We start from the raw sequence: 12,564 nt of genomic DNA on the forward strand, positions 1-12,564 counted from the left end.
TTGTTTGGCCTCTTTGCCAAGGTCAGTCGATACAAAGCAGTGGGCATCAGAGGGCTTGGCAGCGTAGCTGGGCGTTCAGGGACTCACTTAGGATGGCTTAGCCAGATCCCACCTGAGCTCAAGCTACTGTCTTCCCCCCGCCCCCACCTCTGAAATCCCAAGCTTACTGGACATGTTGAATCTCTTCTGTTTGCCTCACCCCTGCCCCCATGCCCAGATCCATTCCCTACCCTTTGTGCCCTCTGCTTCCAGGCGGGTTTAGCCATTGGGATTCACTGCAGTCCCCTCCCCTCCTTTAGGCCTGGGGGAAATAATGATTTCCCACAGTTGCTGGTCCCTGGACACCTCATTACCTTTTGTGGTTCTTTTACCTTGCCCGCCTCAATTAACAATCCCTTCCCTAAAGTGTCTTCAGTTAAAGCCTTTCAAGTGTGCCATCTTCCTGCTGGTACTCCGGAACTTTCTGGGTGCATCTCTATGGCTTTCCTAATTTGCTTATGGTCCTTGACATTTCTGGAGAACTGCAGTAGCCGGGGCTCCCCCTCTTGTGTCCAGCAGCTCTTGCCATCTCCTGGCATGTGGACAATGCCTACTCCACTCTGAGTACAACTCCTGTGCCTGTCAGACTCTGATCCCAGGGCTCTGGGGAGGGATGAGAGGTGGGGGGATCCCTGAGATGTTAGCGCCCATAATGCCCTTTTGGTCAAACCAGATCTTTATTCTACTCAAGCTTTCTCACGGCCTCATCCTCCTTTCACCTCCAGCCTCATTCATTCAACAGGTCTTTATGCGAGCCTGGCAACGTGCAGACACATGCTGATCACACAGCTCTACCATCTGCTGTCATGTCAGCATTTCACTCAAATGATGTTCCTTTTTGGGTTTTGGAGTGTATGCTCCTGGGCAATGACTCACGCTTAAATTTACATTTGCTCACATTTAAAATCCTCAAATACCAGAGAAATACAAATCGTCTATCACTTGTAATTTCTTGGCCAGTCTTTCAAAGAAGCAAACCCGGTTGGAGGCAACGTCCTTAAGGCATCTCGCCCTTCCCTACTTTCTGATTGTGGGACACTTCAATCATCTGGGCTGCAGCCTTTCCATGTGGCCTCCAAGGAACTGGACCTTGACGACAGCCACTGGCGTGGCTCTATGTGTGGTGGTGCAAGGATCTGAGTGATCTTGGGTCTTGCAGAGGCCCTTGCTCAGAACCAGGACGGTGCTTCCTTGACAGTATACAGGCTGACTGCCTCCAGGCCACCTAGGGACAGCTGCCAATGTGGATAATACTTGATATTCAGCCTGCAGAGGTTAAAGGTAGTTATTTATATGACAGTGAAAAAAATTTTAAATAACCTAAGTGTCTGCCAATAGAAAATAAGTTAAGTTGAAGTCCATATGTTATTATAGAATGCTATATGTGGCCATTAAGAAGGATTTAATGGCTCTATCAGTACTGAAATGGAGAGATGTTGAAAACATCACCCAGTGAGAATAAAACAGTTTCAGGATACCAAATATAGTTAAATTCTATGATATAAAAATATTTGAAAAAAATATATATATAGTTTTAAAGCCTAAATGTGTATGTGTCTGTGTATGTGTATTACATATATGTAAATTATAGAAGAGAGATGAGAAAAATCTCTGCCAAGAGTGGTCACCTCCAGAGGCAGAAGTAAGAGGGAAAGAGATCGTGATGAAGGGGAACTTCTTTAAATTTAGGAAGGTGATATGCTTCTGAACATTTGGATCTTTACGGTAAGAACAAATTCACTTATCAGATAATTAACTCCTTCTTCCCCCAAAGAAGGGAGACAAAGAAAGAAAGAACTATTATTAACACAGAGGAAGGGAGGGAGATGGGGAAGGGCAGCCCCTGAAAGGGCTCTTTCATTTTTCCCCTCCGTATACTTCTGTATTCTTGAATTTGTGCAATAGGAACACACTCACGCATTTCTGGTGTAGCTATTTTTTATCATGTAAAGGCTCATTTATGTCCTCAACAGCTAATATTTTTGTCTTCACTCAATGCTGAGCACTGTGCTCTGCCCTTGACCTGCTATAATCCTGTCAATATTCTGAGTCCTGTATTATCATCCCAACTTACAGAAGAGGAACCTGGGGCCCCAGGACCGATGATGTGACCTGCCCAGTTCCCCAGCTAGCACATGACAGGGCTGAGATCCAAACACGTCTGCAGGGTCGCAAAGCCCACGTTCTCACCTCCATGCTCCACACACCAGGCCCAGGGGTGGTGGGTACTGGTGGGAATGAGGCTTCCTGATTTCGTGTCAGTGGAACCTAGTGGAGAGGGAAAACATGAGAGAAAAGTGGAAGAAATGAGCAGACTGAGGAAAATAAGCAGAAACATTTACCGGAAAGAAAGGCTCAGGGAAATAGCCCCAGTATAAAGTTGAGTGACACCAGAAGGGCCATCAGAGGCGGTTTCGTGTGCCAGAGCACCCATAAACATTTCCATTCAGTTTTGCACACCCAGACGCCTGATGTCACACTGCAGCTCTGTCCAGATGATTCTAATAATAGCCCAGTGGAATCCTGTGGCTGGAGGAGACCGAGAGAGGTCACCGAGTCCGTCTTCTGCCCGCAGAAGGGGGTAGGTGCTCTTCTTGTGGGATCGTGGAGGGAAGGGACAGCCTAAGCTGCTAGATCGAAGTCAGTTCCCCAGCCTGCCCTCGACGTCGGCAGAGGAGTGGAACCGTGTCCTCGACCCGAGGGCACTGACAGTCTCCCGAGCCAGCTTGTGGACAATGATGTTCATGTTGCAATTGTTTACAAAGGAAACAGCTGCCACCCCTCTTTTCCAGCTGGTAGACATCTGGTGGGGGACAGGGCGTCAGCAGTAGAAATGAAAAGGAGTCCCTAGAACGCCCCTTCTCCCACAGGGGTGTCTGGAGGAGGAATGGGCACAGTTGGAAGGAGCTGGGTGTTAGGTGTTCATGCATCGTTGGGTCACCCTTGCTGTCACCCTGCTTCATCAGGACGGGGCTCCATCAGGACGGAGAATTAGGCAGAGAGTGTACGAATGATTAAGGGCCTTGCGAAAGATTAAGAGAATTCCATTTATAGACTCCATCTAGCCAAAGGCTGGAGGGCAACCGCCTAGCTGTATGCACGGAAACCGGAGAATTACTGGAGCCCGTTCCAGGGCTTAGGGCTTTGAATAAGGAGAATAATGCAGATACAAGTTCTCTGAGGGAAAGTGGCTCTTCAGTCATGGGCATTGAGAGAACTGTTGAGTTGGGTACGATTTGAATGAAGATACATGTCTGATGACAGTGATGCAGGAAGCAATCCAGAGGGCAAGGGTCTCCTTTGGGCCACGGTGGTTAATTGAGGCAGAACTAGGGTGAGGTACTCACCTGAAGTGCAAAATTTAAGGGGACGTTAAAAAAACTCAGCAATCAAGAAAAATAATATTTTAATGCCTTATTTTTTAAAGTCAGAAGTATGCTCTCCAAATGCCACAAAACACCCACGATGAACAAAATATCCAGATTTTAAATAAAAAAAAAAAAAAAAATCAGTGCCAGGTGGAACCATATTGGAGCCTGAGGTGAAAGGAAAAATGTTTGCCCCCTAGCTTTAGTGGAAGCAAACGCCATTTGGGATTTTTCCAATATTCTTCTTTGCTTATCTCATTTTTTAAAAAAAGATTTTATTTATTTATTCATGAGAGACACACAGAGAAAGGCAGAGCCATAGAGAGAGAAGCAGGCTCCCTCCAGGGAGCCTGGTGTGGGACTCGATCCCACGACCCAGGTCCCAGGATCACGACCTGTGCCAAAGGCAGATGCTCAACCACTGAGTCACCCAGGCGTCCCTGCTTATCTCATTTTTAACCGAGAGAATTGCCCTGTTTGACAATTGCTCTGGACTAAGTGACAGTCTTAAATCATTTTTAATTTAAGAAGAACTAAAATGTTAGTAAATTCTATTTGGTGTAAGTCAAATATTTAAACTGAAAATAATATTGTGAGTTTTTCAATCTTTCAATATTTTTTCATCTATTTTAATGTTCTAGAAGGAAACCAATCATTAAAAAATACATATGGAGGTACATAGCTTTCCTTCAGATTCCGACAGCCCCTGATGGCTGTGGCGGCAAATAAATCACAACAGATGGTCTCCAGCTGAAAGTGGGGTATGTCTATGTCAGACTTGGAGGGTGCTTGCTGATTACTCCTCCCCTCAGGCTACAAAAGACCCTTCTACCTCTCTGGGGTCACCCTTTTGGGACTGGGGGTGCAGGTAATCATCCCATTTCATACCATGAGAATGATGTGACGCCATGAGATTATGGAAACTGGGGAGGACATTACCCCACATCCATTGCTTGTCATGCGGGAGTCCCCGGTCTCTGGGTGGGAGTCACCTTGAATCAAAGACCAAGGGGACATAGCACATGCCACGTAAAGATCTATAGGTGTGAATTCTGTACTCTAGGAGACTTTAAGAAACACTGTATGGAAATTCTTGGCTAGAAGAAACTTCCTGAGATAATGAGGTTTTTCTCTAAAAAAAAAAACAAAACAACAACCCATAATATGTTCACATGGTTCAAAGTTCAAAATGATATAAAAAGGCAAATACCAGGCAAACACCTGGGTGGCTCAGGGGTTGAGCATCTGCCTTCAGCTCAGGGCGTGATCCTGGGGTCCTGGGATTGAGTCCCGCATTGGGCTCCCTGCAGGGAGCCTGCTTCTCCCTCTGCCTGTGTCTCTGCCTCTCTCTCTCTGTTTCTCATGAATAAATAAACAAAATCTTTTATATATATAAAAAAAGTAAGAAGCCTATCTCTGTCTCTTATTCCACGCTCTCCCCTTCCCTCCATACAAACAGCAAATAACATAGTAATTTCTTAGCAATTAGGGCTTTTCAAAAAATAGTTATTAAAATGGGTTTTATGAGTTAGCCTGGGACCCACCCAACTCTTTCTGGATCAGACTGTGTAGCTGGTGCAGAGGGCTAAGCAGAGAGGTCCCATCTTGCATGTGGCTGACCCTGGCAACTTGGAGCTCTTGTTGTACTCGAGTGACGCCAGAGCCTGCAGGCAGGAGGCCTCTCTTGCAGGCTGGCACTGTGTCTAGTGCTGGTGCTCGTGGATGCCCCAAGGCCAGCCTAATGGGGCATAGTTTTAGGCCATCAGCATGATTGAGGTTTTCCTCCTGTGACATCTTTGGCCTAATAATAATCCCCAAAGGAAAGGGTATCAGTGTTTCTTAGAAACACATGCCAGAGTTTGTAATCTGTCCCACATTCAACCACGAGCAAACTTCTGCATGCCCAGGATTACACGCATCCTCACGATGGGAATGACACTCCAAACCACAAGCACAATTCTTTGTTTTTGTGGTCACCACGTACCCTCAAGATATCAGTTGCTCCAAAGGCAACTGATTTCCTTTGCTCTCTTGGTTATGGCTGAGGAGCTCACTGGAAGCCAGGGATGGAGGATCCCCCCTTAGGAGCAAGGGGCCCGCAGGGTTCAGAGCTGGAGTGTAAGCAGAAGCTGGGCCAGGAGAGATCTCAGCACAAACCTGGAGAAATGCTGACTAAACCACTGCGCCGCATTAACTTTGTTATATGTCAGAGGCGTCTTCTCTTCACGCCTCTCTTGGCCACATCCCTACTCATCACTCTTGTCTATAAAGTTGTTTCCCACTGAGTCACCCTCCAGGGCTTGCTGGCAGGCTCCCCAATCCTTCTGATGTTCAGCCGAGGGGCCCCTCCCAGACTTCTCCACTCATTCCCACCCTTCACAAGCCCTGGAAACTTCGGTGGAAACCCAAGTGGTGTGTGATCTCCCAGGTGCTGCAGAATGTCCTGAGCAACTGGTTGAGAAAAGCAGCCTGGACCCAACGGCTCCCGCTGGACCCTCTGGGTTGCTTGAATCTACGAAGACTCTAGAGTAAAGAAAAACCAGAGCTCGTGGTTCCCCCCCTAGGGCAACATGTCAATGCTTACCTAACCGAGAGCAGACACATTTCTTTTGTTCCGTTCAGCTAGCATTAATTAAATGTGTTCTGGAAAGTGATAATTGCCATTGGGGCAAATTTAAGAGTAAGAATCCTTTGGGGAGGGCTTGGGGCCAAGAGTGGTAGCCGGCCTTCAGAGAACAGGAAATGTCTGGAGAGCCCTGGAAAGAGAGCCTGTGAAATGTTGAGGAGGCTCACATGCTTCAATGCTGAAGGAAATCACAGGCAGGAAGGGGAAGCTGCAGGTTGAATTCTGAAGGGCAAAAGGTAAATTCTGCACCAAGCAAGAACCCCAAGCACTTTCCCTGGTTTCCTCAAACCCATGGAAGCCTCTGGAGACTTCCTTCAATTGTGTGATGCATATTTGCACCTACCTCACTGGGGCACTCAAGAGTCAACCAAAGCGATGTCTTTCTCTGCATATTTTTCCGTTTCCTTGGATATCTCTTCCTGGCTTTTTGAGAAGAAATAAATACAGGTTCGGAAAACACAAATAACATTTTCTCTGGAAGATGAATTTCGCCGCCAGTAGTGCATTTCCAGAGATCTGTGCCACATCCAAGGAATAAAACATCCATCACACACCCTCTCAAGGGGGGACTGGCTGTTCTCCTGTTAGCGAGTTGGGGGGGGAAGACGAGATCATCATTTCACGAGTTAGAAACAGAGCAGAGGGGTGGTGCGTTGGCTTCCTGGGCTATTGGACGGCAACGCTTGCTGTAATTTTTTTGTCGTTGTTGTTAACTCTACAATTTTGAGGCCATGTTGATGGAATGTTCCTTTGTACTCTCGCTGCTGTCTGGAAATATTTGTTTTCATCTTATGGATTAAAGAGCGCTCAGACTTCTAGATTTTAGTAAGTGTGACCTACATAGTGGGAAACAGCCCACACTCCACCCCTGCCCTTCTGATACACAAAGTGCATCTCAAAAAGCCTTTTGCAATCCTGATTAGCTCAGACAGGCTTACTTACCTTCGAGGCCAGGACTCTTGCTGTTGAGGGAGACTTCTCCCTCCTAGGCCCACCTATAAACACAAACCACCTGGGGGGGGGGGTGGGCAGAAGCAAGAAATATTTTCTTTCACAGCTAAATTGAATAAACTTTAACTCCTCTACTTTCACACATGAAATGTTGGATATCTCCCATCTTACCAAGTGCCGGCTCCTGTCTCCTGTGGGGTGACACCCCCCCACCCCCATCTCCCCAAGGACTTCAGTCATTGGCATAGCCCGTCTTTCTCCACTTTGATGCCTTGGTACCTCCCCTTCTCTTGTGAATCATTCGCATCCGCATAAAAAAATAAACATGAAAAACTCCCCTTCTTCATATCCCCCAGGCATAGCCCACCTCTCCGTCCCCGCCCCAACCTAAATTTCTAATGGTTTTGTCCGAATCCTTTTAACCCGACCCCTGCGTCCTCCTGGACCCCAGCGTGGTTTCTGGCTCAGCCTCTCTCCTGGTTCTCCTCCTCCCTCCCTGCCCACATCTCCACCCACGTTTAAACACTGGGGCAGCTCAAGGGTTTGGTGTCAGGTTCTGTTTCCCTCTGTCTACACCCTCTTCCTGGCTCAGCTCAGCAGTGCCCAGGGACTGAAATGCTTCCTTTCTGCTCTTGGCTCCTAAATTTCTCACCAGCTCAGACCTCTCCAGCCCAAGACTGGCCCGCAGAACTACCTGCCTCTGTAGCTTCTCCCTATTTAATATCTCATGAGTGTCCCAAGCCCGGCCAGTCCAAAATAAGGGATAATGTGCGTTGCTGAGCATTTGAGAGTTAAAAGAATTTGTCCTTGTCTTCCTCCTGGTGGTGATGCCTGATGATGACATCTGTGTGTGTGTGAAGTGTGGTTTCAGTATGTGTGTGAGTGTGTGGCACCTAGAGCTCCACTCCCACTCATCATGTGTACACTGTCCCGGTTAGCCGCTATGTGTCATTTTTCTGGGCTTATCTCTAGTGGACCGTCCTTCCTATCAGGTCCTATGATATTTCGAACCATGACCCCAACACCAACAAAAGCCCATAATCCCATACTTTTCCTAGAATGTTGAGAAATGTCCTATAAACTGTGATGGTTGCCTTGCTGGGACCCCAGGGCTAGGGCATACCCTTCTGGGTGCAGGGGGTGAGAGGGTTTACAGTGAAAGAAGGAGATATTCTCAGAGCCATCCATCCCAGAAGAGTTGGTTCAGGGCCTTAGATGTAAGTGAGGGAAACCTCAATCCCTCTCTGCTCAAGGCCTGGAGACATTGAGGATTATAGCAGTGGGCAGGTCCCTGAGTTACAGGAACATAAAACCACATTTAAAACTTTTTTGTTTAAATCAACTTACTCACTAGTCCATCTCCCATCCTGGCTGTTCCCCTAAGCTCCTACCTCCTCAACCATGAAGCTTCCCATCAGGGGACAGGTGGTTCCCTAGAGCAAGAACACATGAGGGGCTGGGAGGCTCCAGCCCAGTGTTCCTCCTGCTATATATTGGTTTACTGGGGTTGGAGGGAGGGGGGCTTTAGAAAAGGCCGGTGGCTGAGACTTTCCCTGGAGATTCTAATTTATTTTTTCTGGGTGCAGCCTAGGTCCTTGATGGTTTCCAAAGCTTCCCAGCTGATCCTAATGCAAGCCAAGGTTAAAAGCTCTACTCTGGGCCACGCTGGCACTGGCTTCACAAATTTTTTCACCCAGCTGATTTCCAGCAGTAGGGTTTCGGCTCCAGAGGGCCCCAGGCTGGCATCTATCAAATGGCCCCTCCCGTCATGATCTCTTTTCCTAATAAACTTGAGGGGCTGGTGCTGTGTCACCGCATCTGTTTCTCTGTGTCCAGCACACAGTGGAGCTCAATAAATGTTTGCTCAATGCAGGAAGAATGTCCCAGGTGTGAAGTAGATGGTTGCCATCAGTCCTCGTGCCCTGGGTCAGGGTGACCTTCTGAGACTCTGCAACATCAGTGCACATTGGGTGTGTACTCACAATACATTCCAAGCTGAGTCTCCCAGGTTCCCATGAGGACACGGTCTGTAGAATTATTCTCCACGCTTTCATTGTTCTGCTGCTGCCTCCTCCGTCGGGATGGGGAAACTCACCACAGTAGGTTAGTTCCCTGTTTGCTATGGCTGGGGACCGTCACCTCAGAATATTTCATCCAGCCACTCTAAGGCTCCTCTCCCACTGGCCCAGGAGTGTGGTACCCTAAGGGCTGGAAGGTCTGGAAACTAATGGGTGGTCCTGTTGGGGTCTTGGGAGGGCCTTGGGAGCAAGAGTTCCATGAAGGATGATTTCTCTTGGGCATGTGTCACTCCTGTGACATTGTCACCTGTCATTCTCTAAGTCTCAGGATGACATCATTTAACTTGGGCCTCCAGGTGTGTTGGATGTGGTGCCAGCATTGTTTGCGCTCTGCCCTTGTGCAGCTCTCTTCCTTGCTGCTGAATCCTTCAGAGTGGAGGATCTTATCCTAGGGCTAACAGACGGGTCTTGGAGGGGAGGATCCATGGCTTTCGAAAATCGTGCATAGGGTCTGGCATGGGTAGGATTTAAGCATATCTCTCCAAAGGGAGAGCCTCTCAGTTGTCTTCAGGTTTGAAGCTGTCCAAGAACCTGCAAAAGTTCTGACCTGCTGACCTCCCACTGTCTTCCCCACAGCTTTAACTTCCTACTGATCCTCGAAGGCCTTGCGAGGGTGAGTTCTGTCATTATTCTGGCACAAAGCTCTGGAATGAGGTTGTCTGGGTTAGACTCGCTTCTAGGGACGTAGACGATGGGTTATTTGGTTTTCTGAGACCTTGGGAAGGTAGAGGGATACTCGCCTGGGCACCCTTCATCCTCCATCTTGGACGCTGGTATTGTGCTTGTGTGTGTGTGTCAGGGAGCGAGAGAGGCGGAGAGACCTCCTCACACCGAGCGCGAGTGCAACCACCTGACGGGCAGCCTTGTCTCATTCCTGCTGTGCCAATCCCTGTGGGCAGGGCCGAGTTTTCCTGGGCTCTGGGATGCCCACTCAGAATGGCCAGAATCTCCTCAGGGGGACCAGCCCCCCAACCCTGCCACCAACATTCCCACCCCGCCCACCTCGAGCTCCTCCCAGGAGCCCCGTAGGGTCCCTTTCTCCGGGGGGGGGGGGGGGTGTTTATTGCCACGGGCGGGGGGTGCAGGCCCTGGCAGCCGGGCGCCTCCAGTGTGGGCTCGGCCTCGGCCTCCTTCCCTCCGAGGAAGAAGGGACGGGCGAGGATCGAACCTGGGAAGCCGGTGCACGCATTGCTGAGGCTCCAACGGGATGGACGCAGGGAGAAGCCGGCGTTGGCCACAGGCCTCAGTAACGTCCCAGTCGGCCTGGCCTGGCCTAACCTGCTCTCCGCCCTCCCTGCCCTCCGCAGGGGGTCACTTGTAGCGGCCTCTCTGCTACCTCCTCCCACATGCTCTTGTACGTGTTTATCCCAGGGTGGCCGGGCCCCCCTCCCTCAGCCTCTTGGGGGCTGCCCTGCATTTGGGGACGTGGGGAGCTTGGGTATCCTGGGCTTCGCTGTGGAACTGATGCGGGGTGGGGGGGGGGGTGCCGGAACTGTCTTCTTGCCCGAGTTTTCTCTGTGTGAAGCCCACTCAGCACCCGCTTACCTACGTAAGGCCCCGCGGCTGGTGCCTGACCCGACGGCGGGGGGCGGGGGCCGCTGTCTGCCGGCCAGGGCGACCACGACCCTTCCAAGCAGCGGCTGGCGCTCCCTGGGCCTGGGCCATGTCAGAGTCGCTGCTAAGCGCGTCGCAGGGGCCGCCCGCCTCCACCTCCAGTCCTCCTGTTACGGAAAGCTCGGAGGACTTAGGTCACCTGCCCGGGTCGCCAGGTGGCCGAAGGTTACAGCTGAGCCTCAAGCGCGGTCCGTCCCCAAAGCCCGACCCGTAGCCCCCGCCCTGAGCCCCCCACCGCCAGGGTCCCTGGGCACCGCAGTGGCTCAGAGGATGAGCGACTCGGGAATCCAGCTCTGGGTGACACAGGAATTCGGAAGAAGGGGGAAAAGCAGGTAACAGGAGGGGGCAGAGGAGTGGGAAGGAGACAGGATTCTGGGAAAGAAAGCCTTGAACCTGCCATGAAAATCCATTGGTTCCCCCAAAAAAAGAATATTGAGAGACGTCCTGGGGATGCCTCGGCGGTCTCGGTCTCAGCCGCGGTCCCCAACCTCTCAGGCCCCGGCTCCCGGCCGTGTGCTCGGCTCCGAACAGCCTGGCCCGGCGCTAGCGGAGCCGCCTCCCGTCCAGGAGCGCGAAGTGCCTGGAACGCGCAACCCCGCGGTGACCTGGAGCCGAGGACCGAGGCGGGTGAAAACTCAGCAGACTCGCCTCCAGGGACGAAGGCTCGGGGGTAGTGTCTCCTCTGGAGGTCGCAGCCTGGCTGGCTCGAGCCTGCTGTCCACGTCCCCAGCCCCGGTCATCGCTGCCGGGGGCGCCGCCTTCATCACCTGCGCGCACACCTCAAGCTCCACTCGGGAGCCAGGCCCGAGGCCGCGTGGCGGTGACGTCCCACCGACATCTCTGGGAAGACCGTGTTGACTGGAGCTGACGGGACGCCACGTGAAGTCTGAGGCTCTGGGGACGTTTGTGGGTCGAGGAGTCCCTAAAGGAAGGCGGGGGGAGGATTGTGGAGGGCAGGGAAGGGACGTGGACCCACACTCGCCCCTCGCACAGCATTGCCGCTGCGCAGTGACTTCTGGGCTGCGGGGGGCCTTGCTCTGGGGCTGGGACCCTGGCTCTGCTCCGCTCACTTCCAAACCACAGCGTGGGAGGGGCTGGAGCTACCGGGAACGGAGGAGCAATCAGGTGGCCTCTGAAGGACAAATGAAGGGCGAGGGAGGCCGTTCTAGGGGGCGGGGGAGCAAGATGAGCAATGAGGAGAAGGCCTTCTCGGGACTTCTGGCCTTCAGTGGATCCAAAACTGGGGCCACAGCCCTGCAGGTCTTCACCGAAGGTCCGACCCCCTCGGTCCACCTGCAGAGCCCTCACCCTTGGCCGTCCCCGCCACTGAATATGAGCCTTTCCTTCCGTCAGTAACTCCCACAAAGCACAGCACGCTGAGGTGAGAGTAGGTGGCGATTCCCACAGGGGTTACCTCACCTGAGGACCCATGTTCCCCAAGTTTCAGGTAAGAATGCTCTATTGAGAAGACACACAGTGCATAGGACTCCCTCTGAGGAGAGGCCACGCCACCTCCCACGCACACGCACACACGCACACACACATCCCTCCTGTATTCTTTCATCCGTGGGTTGCCCTCAGTCAGGGCCCGCTGGGTCAAGGAAGTGACCAGGCTTTGAGGCCTATTGTAAAGCCAGACTTCGGGGCTCATGATTTTTCCTGCTTGAGTAAGCCCTAGCTGGCAGCCTGGCAAAGATAACCGCCAGCTCGGGTCATAGGAAAAGCGGTGGGGTTGAGAGAAAGAAAGTGAAGCACCCCAGGGCCTTGGAACCTGCCTGACAGAGATGTGCCACTCCCCTGCTCAAGAGTCATCTCATCTCTCTCCCTCCACACCTGCTCGGAGAGCGTGACCTGCCGCCTGGGGAATGCAGGCGCCTCCCTCCACACA

The 12,564-nt window shown here is 51.5% G+C and overlaps 1 long non-coding RNA gene across 1 annotated transcript; it reads right to left on the minus strand.

The window, feature by feature from the left end:
- Positions 1–970: 970 nt before the first annotated feature.
- On the minus strand, positions 971–3,288 carry LOC144324260 (uncharacterized). The gene is made up of 3 exons (XR_013389785.1): positions 2,382–3,288; positions 2,230–2,307; positions 971–1,305 (listed from the first exon to the last, which is right to left on the minus strand). It is a non-coding gene; the product is annotated as an uncharacterized LOC144324260 (long non-coding RNA).
- Between the last annotated feature and the right edge of the window lie 9,276 nt (positions 3,289–12,564).

This window comes from Canis aureus, chromosome 11 (assembly GCF_053574225.1).
Source record: "Canis aureus isolate CA01 chromosome 11, VMU_Caureus_v.1.0, whole genome shotgun sequence".
Lineage (NCBI taxonomy): Eukaryota > Metazoa > Chordata > Mammalia > Carnivora > Canidae > Canis > Canis aureus.